The sequence below is a fragment of the Castor canadensis genome, chromosome 15, assembly GCF_047511655.1.
Source record: "Castor canadensis chromosome 15, mCasCan1.hap1v2, whole genome shotgun sequence".
Classification (NCBI taxonomy): Eukaryota; Metazoa; Chordata; class Mammalia; order Rodentia; family Castoridae; genus Castor; species Castor canadensis.
In genome coordinates this window covers 79,942,625-79,957,680 of record NC_133400.1, presented here as the reverse complement: position 1 = coordinate 79,957,680, position 15,056 = coordinate 79,942,625, and the positions used below count along the sequence as shown (strand labels likewise).

Below are 15,056 nucleotides of genomic sequence, written 5' to 3'. Positions count from 1 at the left end.
ATGGCTTAATGAAATAACACCAGACCAACAGATTGGGAGGGTAGATTCTAAACTAAGGTATCTGGCCTTCAAAAGATAAAGGATTCAGTTTTAACATCTAAAAAACAAAGTCATTGAATTAAATAACCCACATGGTATCTCCCAGCTCAAAAATTTTAAGATCTAGTAGCATTTAATGTTAATTGAGATAAAATTGTTCATTGTAAATATTGTATATTTTAACATTTACTAAGAATACTTAATATTTTACCTACTTTAAACCATTCATCTAAATTCAAAACCACGCTTTACTTAGATGGCATTTAATAATTTGATATATTTTAGAAAATTTGTGATTTGACATAAAGTATCTTTTTTTATTCAGAAAATTTGCTAAAAGTGTTAATGTTACAGATACAAATCAAATCTAAAAAAGAGATTAAAATTATAGTTCTTCCATATATTGGTAATATTGCTAAAGTATAACTCAAACTATAATTAAAAGATATTTCTACCTGACACTTGTATAAATATATAGCTAAATAGTTGTATTGAATAATACTTTAAATATATAATTTTCTTCAAATTCTTAAGAACCATCTGGTTGAGGTATAAAAGTAAAATACAGTACAAGACAAACCTTTCTACGTATTTTAATGCACCTTATTTTTATAAGGTGCATTATAAGGGAAATTTAAGTGATTAAATTCCCTTTATATTTATATGTATATGTACCCATTAGGAAATTAAGAATTTGTCATTTGATTGTAGAGACTTTCCCTAATTTGTGAGACTTTTTCTGCAGAGAGCTTAGAAGTCCATTGGAGTATATTTCCACAATCTCAAAGACTGGGAAAGAATGCTTATTCTGAATGACACATAGTCATTACAAATTTGCCTCTGATCCCTTCATAGTAAATCAGCTTTCTAAACACATTATGGATTGCTGTATCTACTTTACAACTAAATGTTGCCATAGAGTTTCATTATTTACATCTGTATTCCTTTTTAAGATCTTAATGGCATCAAATTATTACCTATAACAACAGTATTTGCATATGGGTTTTTTTTTTCAAATTGGGGGCTGAGTTTTTCTAGGAACCATGTCTATATTTACTCGGACATTAGGCTGATGGTTGGGTTGAGAGTGATGTCATAACCTCATAAAGTATTCAGAGTCTTTTAATTTCCTTTATGAAAAATTGATATGGGTAGAATAGGTCAAACCTGTAATCCTAGCTAATTGGGAGGTTGAGATAAAGAAGATTGTGGTTTGAGGCCAGTCTAGGTTAAAAAAATGTTCACAAGTCCCCATCTCAACCAACATCTGGGCGCAATGGTATGCACCTGTCATCCCAGCTACACTGGAGTTTGCAATTGAGAGGGTTGTAGTTTCAAGCCAGGCAGGGATAAAAAAGGTTGGCAAGACCCCATTTCAACCAAAAAAGCTGGGCATGGTAGCCTGCACCTGTCATTCCAGCTACAGCAGGAAGCATAAAATCAGAGGATCACGGTCCAGCCCAGTCCAAGCAAAAAGTAAGAGCCTATCTCAAAAATAACCAGAGCAAAAAGGATTGGAAGCATGGCTCAAATGGTAGAGCACCTACTTAGCAAGTGTGAGGCCCTGAGTTCGAACCCCAATACCATAAAGACAGAGAGAGAGACCCGCATGGTGAGACAGGAAGTCAAAAGAGACTGGCCAGGGGTCATGCTTGCTTTTTGTAACAACCTCTTGCAAAAAGTAACCCAAAGAAACTGCATCAATTTCTTCCATGAAATTACTTTGCAGTAGGCTCCATCTCTTAAAAATCCCACCACTTCTCAGACTGCCACACATAGGACCAAATTCCTGTATGACCCCTTCAGGGGCACACTCCAACTATATCCAAACCATTAATCTTTTTTACTTTTTAGCACTGTAATTTATACAATATCTTCAAAATAACCCTACTCTGACATTACTTCCTTAAGACTTGTGCACACTCATCTCTGGAACTGAGGGAAACATGGGGCTATAGAGCAGATAAGAAGTTCCCTATATGAAAGAACTTCGCCAAATTCCCGAAAACCCAGCTAATCAAAACTAACAGATTATCCATCACAATACATTGGGATTCATGTCCTGTGTTCTTTTATCAAAAAAAGTGGGGAGGGGATGCAAAGTTACTTGATACACATCTTAGGTATTTATTAATAAGTGCTGGCTGATTCTCAGAGGCAGAACCTCAAAAGTCATGGTCATTATACTATGTTTAAAGGCCTCCCAGAGGATGCTTTCAGAGCCTCCAGCTATGTATTCTGCCTTTAGTGAAATGGAATACATCTGCTTCTCCTTGTCTGAATAATAACCCATTTCCTCATTGGTGAAATGGGAACAATAATAATGCAAGTGAATTTCCTCTCAAAGTTCATCCTATGGTCCAGTCTTCCACTATTGGATGCTTTTTGATGACTTGCCTGGTGTTGATCCCTTGCCTACTTCTCCTGGACATTAAGAGATTTAATTAAAGTATGCAGAGTGTCTTAAGCTAGTCAGGGAAACACCCAGCATTATTGTTGTAAATAACACTTTTGATATTTTGTAATCTCTTGAAGGTAATGAAACTAGTGATATAGAAACCTGAGCCTTCAATACAGTTATAGTTTATGAAGATTCCTTCATTCCTACTATGCTATATTAATAGTGGTTATTGTGTGTTTGAGAGTTCAGAGTTCAATCACTATGAACTTCCTAAGTATTGATTTAAATTTTCCATCAATAAGTAGCACATTTTATTTATTTATATTGGTGATACTAGGGTTTGAACTTAAGATCTTGTGGTTGCTAGGCAGGCACTCTACCACTTGAGCCATGCCACCAGCCCTAAATAGCACATTTTAGAAGCTGGTTAAATATTCAAATCATGCTGTTTTGAGTCAACTTTCAAGACTTCACAACTTTGTTTTCAGAAGATGGTAATTACAACACTTTTGCAGGTGACAGGGATAAAAAGAGAATAGTCATCCAGGCTTGCATTTGTCCTGAAATTTACTCCTGTTTTGAAGATCCCTGTAGAATAAAGAACAGTCTTTTAGTTTTCCAGCTCATTCATCCCTTCTGGCTTCCTCTCTCTAACATTCAGCTTGCACTCTACACTGTCCATTTAATTATCATCCAAATATATTGTCTCATCCGCTGATGCATAACCATGTATCAGTGTTTCTCACAGAGGATCACATATGCAACATATGTATGAGCTAGGTTGCTTACAAGTCCTGAAGCATGCCCTTAATTTCTCACGCCATGACATGAGAAAATTCCTCCTCCAGGAAGCTTTCTCAGTTCCTCCAGTGTGTGTGAATGTTGTCCACACATCCCATAGGACACTTGCTTTGTATCTACTTCCTAACATTCACTGCACTGCTTTATATCATAAGTGCCCCATTAATGTGAGAAACTTATCTGTCATTGAATGTTCAGTATGTGCCAGGCACTGTGTTGGAGTCTCTAGCTTCCTAGGAATGACACTGTGTCTTTTTCATCTTTGTTTTCTTTAATTGCTTCCTTTGGACATACAAGGTCAAGAAACATTTGCTATATTGAATTAAAATATATTCAGGTGAATTTGTGAGTGCCTGGAAAGCTATTTTCCAGATTTCTTTCCTATAAGAACACAATGCCCCAAATACCCTGATCTGTAAATCACAGGAGCTTTTCTTAATATTTCAAGAATAACAATAGATAGTCATAAGACTATAAAGAGAATACAATATTAATGAGCACATTGGATTGCTTGTGCTTAAAAATTCCATCTGTGTGGAACTGAAGGATGGATAACACAAAATAAGTATTCTTTGGTTCAACTAGCATTTATTGAGCCCCTATTTCTTACCAATCACTGCTATAGCTCACCATTGGCACTTACAGCTCCAAATGTGGGAATGGAATTAAGGTCATTATCAAACAAAAGCTAGTTACAAGTATGACTCTTTTTCATCAAACATGGTATTTCTCATACAGATGTCCAAGTAGGCAGCAGGTAAGTTACTAGAGCAAGACAAAAAGGGCTAGAATCAGCCTGAAAAAGTCTGATCCTTATAGTCGTAAACAACTACCATTTTTTGGCACCCAGCAGGCTAGCTCTGACCATCCAAAGCCACATACCTGGTACCTATTCTTTTTAAAGTCTAAATTAGCTGAGTAGAGTAGAAAAAAGTAAAGACTCTTTGAGAGTTTGCTATGTGGTGTTCAAACTAAAGGTCTTGAGAAGATTTTATAGGAAATACCTTTTAGCTACATAGTTAGTTCTGCAACGAAATTTAAAAGCTTTCTGTGATTCAAGGAGGATTATTTTTTAATGAAACTGCCTTAAAAAGAAACTAGCATGGATGCTATACATTTAAAACATTAGCCTGAGAACCATTATCCAGTTTTACTCCTTGTAAAAGAATAGTTGTAGCCATGAATCACCCTCTATAATTTTACTTGTTACTTATAGTTTTCCGATTTACAGTTGTCTTCCACTAATTCAGATAGGAAATGTTCTTGAAGATTAAGCTACTTACTGTTATTTTTATATGCTTAAAATTTTTGCTCTTGTTGAGTGAGAGAACATTTGACAAAAACAGGATATATATTCCTTTGGAGTAGTATACTGTGTTGGGCATAGAAGAATAAGTTTAAGTCATAGCTACTGTCCTCGGAGAGCTTAGAGATACAGGAAAATTTAAAAAACAAACATGGCTTCAAAAATCTATCACCGCCAATCTTTGATGAAAATATTTTCCATGATTTTAAATAATTTTAGTTATTCTGACTTAATAATGCAATATTCCATAGAAAGAGTTGAACATACTATGATCTGAGAATTTTCTATTGCCAGAAATAGATTAAATAAATATTCCAGAAAAATGTGTCACTCTTTATTAACAATTGTTGACCTCTATTGGCTATACAGTTATGGTATTCTTTTCTGGTCCTGATTCTACTTCAACTTGTAATTTTTCTTTCTTTTGCTTTAATATTTGCTTTTTCATTACAAGTTTTCTTTCTGCAAGTCATTTGTAGAATAAGGTTGGGTTAAAATAAGCAAGCACATACATTTTAATTAATTATGTACTAGATGCCAGGCACTGCAGAAGACTGAGAAGAGTGACAGATAAGACATGGACTTGCCCTCAAAGAGGTGAAAGTCACATGGAGAGACATCAAACAGAAGTCATACATGTTCAAGATTAAACTGTATGATAGTATGTAAAATTGGCACCTTACCAGATTGCTTAAACAAGAAGGAATGTCAAAAAAAACCCTTCAAATTAGAAGTAATGCAAAGCCTTGTCCTGAAGGCCAGGTAGAAGTTAAAAAACTGAGTGCTTTGGGTTTGCAAGCTGAGACCAAAGAGACAGAAATCCATCCAAAGACCCGGAGACAAGCAAAAACTTGTGGAGCCCAGGGAAAGCCAGGCGTACAGTGTGGGTGGCCCGAGCACTGATGGTTCAGAGGGTACTATCAGGTTCTACATTTAGATTTGTTTCTAAATGTCAAGAGAAGCACATGGGGAAAAGACCTATTTGTGTCTGTATTTCAGAAAGAGCACTGTGAAGACTTGGTAAGGAAGATTGGAAAGGAAGACTGTTAGAACCTCTTACCATAATCAGCCTGCAAGACAGTAGTTCCCACTGAAGCAGTGACTGTGAGATGAAGGGGAAAGGATGAGTTAAAGAAAACTACATAGGTGTGGGTAAAGCAGAAGCCTCAGACAATATCCTTGTCTTTTTATTTATGTGGTCATTTGTGGGTACAGTGTAAGAGAAAATGTGGGCATTTAAATTCTAGGGACTAAATACGAGGACTCACATAAATTATCAAATGCTGTGTTCGGCACATAGCAACCATTCTGTATGTTTGCTAGTATTGTCGTCATAGGCTAAACTGGCCTGATTAATCTTAAGAGAATTCTCTGTGAAGTACTATTCATAGACACTATTTGGCAATCTCTAAACATACCCAAGTTTAAATTGCTGCTTTTGAGCTCAAATTTCTTAAATTTTCTTGGTCTCAATTTCTTTATACAACATCAACCTAGCAGCATTATGTGAGAATTCAAGACAAAAACTATAAGGTGCTTTAAGCAGCACCCAACAAGTAGTAGGAGCTTAGAGAATGACAGCTTAGTAAATTAATACAAGGCATCATTGTTACTTCCTAAACTCCAAGTGAGGGCAGGAGAGTCTCTTGTTTATTTTCATATCTCTCATAGGCTCTACCTGCACAGCATCCTACAACTAATAGATGATCAATAAATATTTATCAAGTCTGTAACAATTTTTTTATTTCATCTTTCTTCTTGTTTTTCTGCCAATCTACTATGGCTATTCACCACCCTTAGAAAATGAGTCTTTCTATGGTTCTATCCTTATACGGTTTATCCTAACTTAAAATTTCTTTTGCTTAACTCCCTTTTCACTTAAAATAAATGATGACCCATACTTTATAATTTCTGACATTTCTTATAAAGCATCTCCCTGACAACCCCCCCCCCCTTCCCATCTCTGCTACTAACACCACATAGGAACATATGCAAGTAATATCTTGGTTCTTATCTGGTTTGATTGTGAGGCCACTGAGCCTTTCCCAAAATTGTAGTCAGACTCCAGAACTTCCATTTGGAGTCCTGGACTTTCAGGTTAAATTGACTTCAAGGTCATCCCACCAAGGACTGGAAGGACTGGATGAAAAATACTGTATGGGAGAATTGTTGTCTCCCTACCAGGTTCACTGTGATCTTGTTTATTTCATGAACTTGATGGAGCAGCCAGAGTTCTTATAACTGTCTTATAAGGGATGTTTCTGTAGTTCTACTAACTTTTAAGGACTCAGTTACTTTTTAAAATGGAAAGCTTTTTTCCTAAAATGTGAAATTGGATTTCTATTCATGGAAAATTTTTTTTAAATGATTATTTGACATTTCCTGCGTTGCTAGTGTAAGTTGAGCTTCTTAAATTGTATCTATCTATCTATCTTTATATATATTTATCCATTTATTATTATTTAGTACTATTCAAACAAAACTGAAATTATGTGATCTTTCTCCCCTACCACATTTTAGAGCTAATCTGTCTACAGTAATTCCAAATAAATGCCTTAGTTATTTGGTATTTGGACATTTGGACAGCTGTTTGAAATTTAAACAATTTTATATTATGTCTACCCCTCTGTAAATTATTTTTAAAAAATGTCATGCTTGAAAGAATCAAAATTGTTAAAACTGTCAAAATGGCTACCCAAAGTGAGCTACAGATTCCATGGAATTCCTATCAAAATATCCTTGACTTTGTTCGAGAATCAGAAAAAAAAATCCTAAAATTTATATGGAACTAACCATAAAAGAAACCTTGAATAGCCAAAGCAATCTTGGGGAAAAAAAAAAAAAAAAGCAAAGTGGGGGACATTATGCTACCTGACTTTAAATAATATTACAAATATAATATGCTAGTATATACAACTAGAACAATTAAAAGGCATGGTCTTGTCTTAAAATCAGACATATAGACTAATGGAACAGCACAGAAAGCCTGGAAGTAAATCCATACATCTAGAGACAAGTGATCTTCAATAAAGGTGTTAAGAACAAACTTTGGAAAAAGAACAGTCTTTTCAACAAAAGGTGCTTGGGAAATGTCTACATTGCAGAAGAATGAAACTAGACCTCTACCTGTTATCATACACAAAAATCAAGTGAAAGATCTATGAAGTGAAACTACTAGAAGAAAACATAGAGGAAATACCTCAGCACACTGGAATGAGCAAGTGCTTTTTGAATAAAACTGCAAAAGTATAGGAAAAAAAATAGACAAGTGAGATTATATCAAACTAAAAATCAGCTCAGCAAAGTAAACAATCAGCAGGATGAAGAGAGAGCATTCAGAATGGGAGAAAATGTTTGCAAATCACATATCTGACAAGGGATTCCTTTCCAGAATATAGAAAGAACTCTCACAACTCAGTAACTCCCAACATCACAAAAAAATCCTCTTTTAAAAATTAATAATGAACTGAAATAGATATTTTTTAAAGGAAGACATTCAAATAGCCAACAATATAGGAAAAATTCTCAGCATCACCAATCATCTGGGAAACATAAATCAAACCCACGATAAGATACAATGTCACTCCTGTTGGAGTGGCTATTACAAAAGACAAATAAGTGCTGGCAAGGATGTAGAGAAAGGGGAGCACTTATATGCAGTTGATGGGGATGTAAATCAGTAGAGCCATTTGTAGAAAACAGTACAGATGTTCCACAAAAGACTTGCAAAATGCATCAAAAATGTGATGCAGCAACCTCACTACAGTACCTGCAGCCAAAGACAAGAAATCAGTATGTCCAAGAGACAGCTCACACCTGTGCCTGTTCTAGCACCATTCATGGTAGCCATGAAGTGGAAATAACCTAAGTGTCCATCAAATGATGAATGGACAAAGAAAATGTGGTACATATATATGCAATGGAATGCTATTCAGCCATTAAAAGGGTGAAATTCTGTTATTTGTAACAACTGGATGGAACAAGAGGTCATTACATTAGGTAGAATAAGCTAGACACAGAAATGCTTGGTCTCACTTTTATGTAGAATTTTAAAAAGTTGATCTCATAGAAGTTGAGTATGAAATGGTGTTTACCAGAGGCTGGGGGGGATAAGATGAGGGAAGGATGGGGGAAATGTTGATTAATAGCTATTAAATTATAGTTAGATAACAGAAAGAAATATTGATGTCTTTCTGTACAGAAGGGTGATTATAGATGATGAGAATATGTTGTATATTTTTCAAAGGTAGGAAAAAGGATTATGAATGTTTTTATCATAAAAAAAATAACAAGCCAAGTAAGATGGCGCACACCTGTAATCCCAGCACTCAGGCTGAGGCAGAAGGATCATGAGATTGAGGCCAGTCTGGGCTACATAGTGAATTAAAGGCCAGCCTGAGCTACATAACAAGACTATCTCAAAAAAATGACGATTTTTTGAGAAGATAGATATCTTTAACTTAATTTTATCATTACACAGTATATACATATCTGAAAACATCACATGGTATCTCCTTAATGTGTACAATTTTATATATGAGTTATAAAGAAAAGGAAAAAAGACATCATGCTGATTTAGTTCACAGGCATGAGAATTTTATGTACACAACTTCTGCTCTCTTCATTTATCACCAAACATGAAAATTTAAGCCATGCCTCATGTTTGTACATAACGAAAACAATGATTATTTTCAGGACCTTTTAATCCAATGGAGTTTGGAGTATAGTTGTATATATTATGTTTCTGATCCACTCTGCAAACTTCAACAATAAAAATAGAAGCCATTTGGAATTTCAGAGTTACAGCAAATTATACTTTCTTCATTTTGGACAAAACTATTGGCTGTCTTTTAAGGCATAAACTTGTTACTTTCATTCTCTCTTCAGTTCACACCAGATGCTAGATACTATGTAAGTCATAGGCATTAAGAGACACCCCCCACCTCAGCCTCACCCTGATGAAGCAGGGATAGAGGTCGATGGAGACTGAACCCTGCAGAATATCATCATATAACATGTCCATTGTGAGCCCTCACCACGTCCAGGAACTTGCTTTGATAAACCAAATCTAGGCACAAATGAACTGACCATTCAAGAAATAGTTCTCATTCAAGCTTTCCTATATTAAGATTAGTTTCTACTTTTTTTTGTACCATACTGGGGCTTGAACTCAGGTCCTTCAGCTTGAGCCACTCCACCAGCCCTTTTTTCTGTTGAGTATTTTCAAGATAGGATCTTGTAAACTATTTGCCCAAGCTGGCTTCGAACCGTGATCCTCCTGATCTCCAGGTGTGAGCCACTGGCGCCTGACTAGTTTCTACTTCTGCCTAGCATCTCCACATCTTTTTCTTCATCTCTAGCTGGTGGCTGTAAATATTCATAACTATCAAGAAATATACAACTATCAAGAAATTTACAAAGTAAAGAAATATGAGGGAATACATTACAAAGTAAATTGAAAACCTTAAACAGTGATACATTTACCATGGAGATGATGAAAGTGATGCTGGAGAAATGCTTAGTTAGATACTCTACATCCAAAGCTAAAAAAGGATGTGACAGTTGGGCCCTTAACAGCCCAAGAGGAAAAATCCATATGGACAGTATCAAGAAAAATGCTTCAACAGAGGCTAAGTTGCATAATAATGGGAAGTAGAGTATGTTGGTAAAAAATGATAAATTCTTCAAAAAGTTTTTATAGAACTAACTACTCCCATGACTGGGATACATATGTCAAACCAAGGCTGTAATACTACATAATCTTTCCAGAAAAATTCTCCCCACTCAACACCAGCACTCAACTAGTTCTTCTTTTTAAGCATTAGGACATAATCTACAATTATGACTTATTTTGATAATATTTTTATTATTCTAATTTAAAATCTTATAAAGCCCTTAAAAATGACAATATTCAATGTTAGTCTCTACATATGAGGGGTCTGACAAACCCCTCATCTTTGTCCATTTGGGATGCTATAACTTAGTACCATAGCCTGGGTGGCTTATAGTCAGTCGTTTCTCTCTCAGTGTTCCAGAGGCTGAAAGCCCAGTATCAAGGCCTTGCAGAATTGATGTTTTCTTTCTGTTCATAAATGACTGTTTTCTTGCTGGGTCTTCACATGGTAGAGGGGATAAGGAAGTTCTTTGCGGTCTTTTCTATACAGGGACTAATCCCATTTGTGAGGACTTGGTTCTCATGACTCAACCATATTCCTAATACGATATCCAGTGATTAGGATTTCACCCTATGAATTTGGAGGGCTAAAAACTTTCAGTCCATAGCACAACCCTCAAAGCAGAGGTTTCAAACAACAATCATTTTATTATCTTCCACAACTCTGTGGGTTGGCCATACTGCGTTGCTTGTAAGCTGGGTCTGCAGTCACATGGACTCTTGGCTAAACTAGAACATCACTCATGAGTCTGGTACCTCCACAGGGCTGAGCTCACGGGGGACCCTGGATGATGGCTGAGAGCCCCAGTCTTCAGGGCACTTTTTCCTTATCCACATGAAAGTGTGGACAAACTTCTTACACTGCAGCTCAATGTTCCCCAAAGCATAAAAGCAAAGACTTAGGTCCCATATGGGCATCCCATCACTTCTGCCATATTCTTTTGGTTACAGTGAGTCACAAGCTAGCTCAGGTTCAGGGTGGTGGGGGGTTGTACAAGAGCGGGAAAACTGAGAAGCATGTTCACTGGAGAATATCTATGGAGACTGACTAACACACTATTAAGCACATTCATTTAAAGAGGCATTTCCCGTTCCAGTTACCCAGGGATAATGAGGACCTCCTGTAGCTGTAATCACTTTGGTGGGCATTTCCAAAAGCCTAATGAGTTCTGATGTCAATTGCAATAGTCAATCTACTTTTAACAATCACAAGCCTCTAGTGAAGGAATTCATTTATAAGCAAATTAGAGCCTCAGTTTGATTCATAAACTTCAACCCCCTATTGTTAGTTTTTAAAACGAGCAAGTTTAGGTTCATTTGCCTAAGGATACTAAGCAAATATTTGGAAAATAATTCAAAGTTTGGTGTTTAATAATGATTCCAAATGTTTGTACGGTGCTTTATAATTTAAATACTGCGGTTAGGAGTTTCCAACTTTATGCAATAGTTCAGGCAGACCTTGTTCCATTTTTCAGGTGAGGAAAGTTAACTCATCAGAGGGTTTTAAATTTTTCAGTCATGCAGTGAGGAAACACTGGAGCCAAGATTCTTAGTTCCGCGTTCTTATAATCACCCATCACTCCTAGAGGACTCTTTTAAATTTTGAAGGTCCTGAAATTGAAATTCATCTTCCATATTACATGTATAAGTATGTCTGCACACATATATAAAATACATATTTTACAAGCCATTCTTAAAGAATAGACTTCATTGGGTCCAGGCATGGGGTCACACAGCTATATTCCCAGCTACTTAGGAGACAGAGGTGGGAGGTCCAAGTCCAGCACTGACAAAAGTTAGTGTGAGGCCATACCTGGAACACAAACTAAAAGTAAAATGACCGGGGACGTGACTCAAGTGGCTGGGTACCTGCCTAGCAAGAGAGAGGCCGTTAGTTCAATCCCCAGTTAACCCCCCTCTAAAAAAAGAGTAGACTTCATTGATAATTAGTGATCTTAGAAGACCAATAAAATCAATTCCAAGTTAAAGGATATCACAGAAGCAGCATAAGAACTGGAAAATCATTTCACAGATGAGAAAACAGGCTCAGAGTAGTTAAACTACTTGCCCAAAGTGACACAGTTTTTAGTGGAAAAGCCAAGAACTCTTGACTGTAAACACACTGTGCTTCCATCTAGACCTGGCCACCTCAAAAGTAATTGTATTTGGAGTAAATTTTTAAATGAAATCATGTGAGGAATATAGATATTTTATATGTTTAAGACACTAACCTGTGTTTTGCCTGGAATTAAAGGTAACTTTTTTTTGCCAGTACTGGGGATTGAATTTAGGACCTCAAATATGGTAGGTAAGCACTCCACCACTTACACCCTTTTGTTATTACTTTGCTTTTTATATAGGGTGTCACTAAGTTTGCCCAGGTTGGCCTCAAATTCGAGATCGATTCTACCTCCTGAGTAGCTATAATTACAGGCACGCACCACTATGCCTGACTAAGCGTAACACAATCTTTAAGTTCTGTAATGCCCTAATACAGTTAAGGACCAGCTGCACAATTTGCTCAATATGTTGCTGTTTCGGGGTGACAGGCCATTGCTGTAAGTCCATGGGACAGAAAGCCCTCTTTAAAAAGCAGAGAACTAGCTTCACTGTGGAAAGTTCTTTGTGAAGGAATTTCTTTCCCAAAGGAGTTTTGAATGTTCTATCCAGTAACCTAGCATATGTTTTCCTCTCAGGAGTATTGTGAGTAGTGATATCAAAACATTTACTTCAGCAGGCACCGTGGCGCAGGCCTATAATCTTAGACACTTGGGAGGCTGAGATCTGGAGGATCATGGTTTAAGGTCAGCCAGTTCATGAGACACCAATCTCAATCAATAGCTGGCTGTAGTGGTGCATGCCTGTCATCCTGAGCAATGAGGAAGGCTAAGATTAGGAGGATCATGGTTCCAGGCCAGCTCAGGCAAAAAAGCTCATGAGATCCCATCTCAATCAAAAAAAATGTGAAAAACAGAAAGCTGGGCATGGTGGTGTGCACCTGTCATCCCAGCTATGGCAGAAGCCTAAAATAGGAGGGTTGTGATCTGGGCCAATCTGGGCAAAAAGCAAGACCCTAACTCCAAAACAGCCAGACAAAAAGGGTTGGAAGCATGGTTCAAGCAATGAAACAACTGCCTAGCAAGTGCAAAGCCCTGAGTTCAAATCCTAGTATTGCTAGAAAGAGATAAAGAAAAAAATTATATTAAACATTCTCATACATCAAGCATTGAACGTTCTAAGAATGAGACTTTGACTTTTCAAATTAAATGAATGCCAGTTATTCATACAGTATTTTGGCAATAGTATTCTGCTGGTTCCAACTCTAGGATGTCACTGTAGTAAGTAGTGAGTAATGCTGCATTTTGACCTAAGCAGATAGTTTTCTTCCTTATCCTCCTCCTGGATTCACTCCTTTTCTCTTTTCTTAAGATAAGGATATGTTTTGAATGAATAGGTAACAAATTCAAGAATCCAGTAGCACTAGTTACCAAAATCTGTAAAGTCTGTGAGAGACTGAAAGGGTTGACCAGATGGCCCAAGTTTGACAGTACTGAAGACTCAAATACTAAGATGGAGCCTTTCAGTTAGGCAGCCTGATGTGTTTCCTGGCTCTACTGACAACCTCACATTGTCTACTTTTTTAGACTAATGGATGGGGCTGGGTGTGAAGCTTGAGAATGAAACCTATCATTTTTCTCTGAATGTAAAATACAAGCTGTTAATTGTATCTCTGAGCCATTTTGTTTTATTTATGTCACAGTTTGAAGAACTTGCTGAGTCCGGTTATTGTTCTGTGTACTGAAATGGTTGGATTTCTTTCTTTGTATGCAGGCAAGGTTATTGATTTTTTGACAGTGTTTAATATTAAAAGTTGTAAATCTGAACTTCACCGTAAGTATCTGAGGAAGGGGAAAGGTATTGACTGAGTGCAAGAGGGAGCCCTGGTGTTGCTGTTCTTTAGTGATCAGACACACAGTGTCTCAAGTTTGAACCTGCACACGATGAAAGTATTCAAACAATTTTTTTAAATATGCAGTTTTTCAAATATTTTGTCACAAATCAAATGTCAGCTTTAAGTTCAGTGTTTATAGAATGCTACGACACTGTGTGATGTAACACATAAACAAAAAGAAGTGCCAAAATATTGGGGCCATTTATATGAAGGGTATGCTTTCAGTACCAGAGACTCAGCAAGTCCAGTTAGAAATTTCCATCTGCTCTTACTTTTACTGCATCTGTTTTTTGCCATCTCCACTGATATCATCTCAGAACAAACCACCACCTGATTTTTTTTTTCTTGATTATAGCAACACTCCACCAGGCCCTGCAAGCACACTTGGCTCTCCTTCCAACCCTTATCCCTTATCAGTGAGGGTTATTTTCAGGGAGAGAAATGAGTGAAAAGGAGCAAAGGGTTGCATGAGAGGGATTAGACCTGTCACAGTTGTCAAAGAAGTTGGGGAAGGGACCTGAAAATGAATTCACTAAAAATCAATTTGCCAACTTGACCATCACACGATCAGTACTTTCACCGAGCTCTGGGACCATTGCAGCAGAGGCAAGGGCAGGGGAAGAGTATAATGTCTAAGCTGAGAAGATACTGTGTCATGAGTATTACATTTAAAAGAAATCTCACTCATTCCCATGTAAAGTATTCAGAGTTCTGGAAGTCCTCCCTTCTGAAATGTGAAATGCAACTGGAACAGAGATCAATCTAGGCAGATGGAAATATTGAGCATAATGGCCGGGGTGAAAAAACTGGCAAAATTTCAGTGAAGCTGAACTAAACAAACTTACTTCCAAACTACCTTTCCACAGTTACCAGGCAATTTTTT

General features: G+C 36.8%; 1 protein-coding gene across 4 annotated transcripts in view; it reads left to right on the top strand.

Moving 5' to 3' along the window:
- Pter (phosphotriesterase related) overlaps nucleotides 1–15,056 on the top strand; it is a 61,339-nt gene that overhangs the window by 16,711 nt on the left and 29,572 nt on the right. The window lies entirely within an intron of this gene.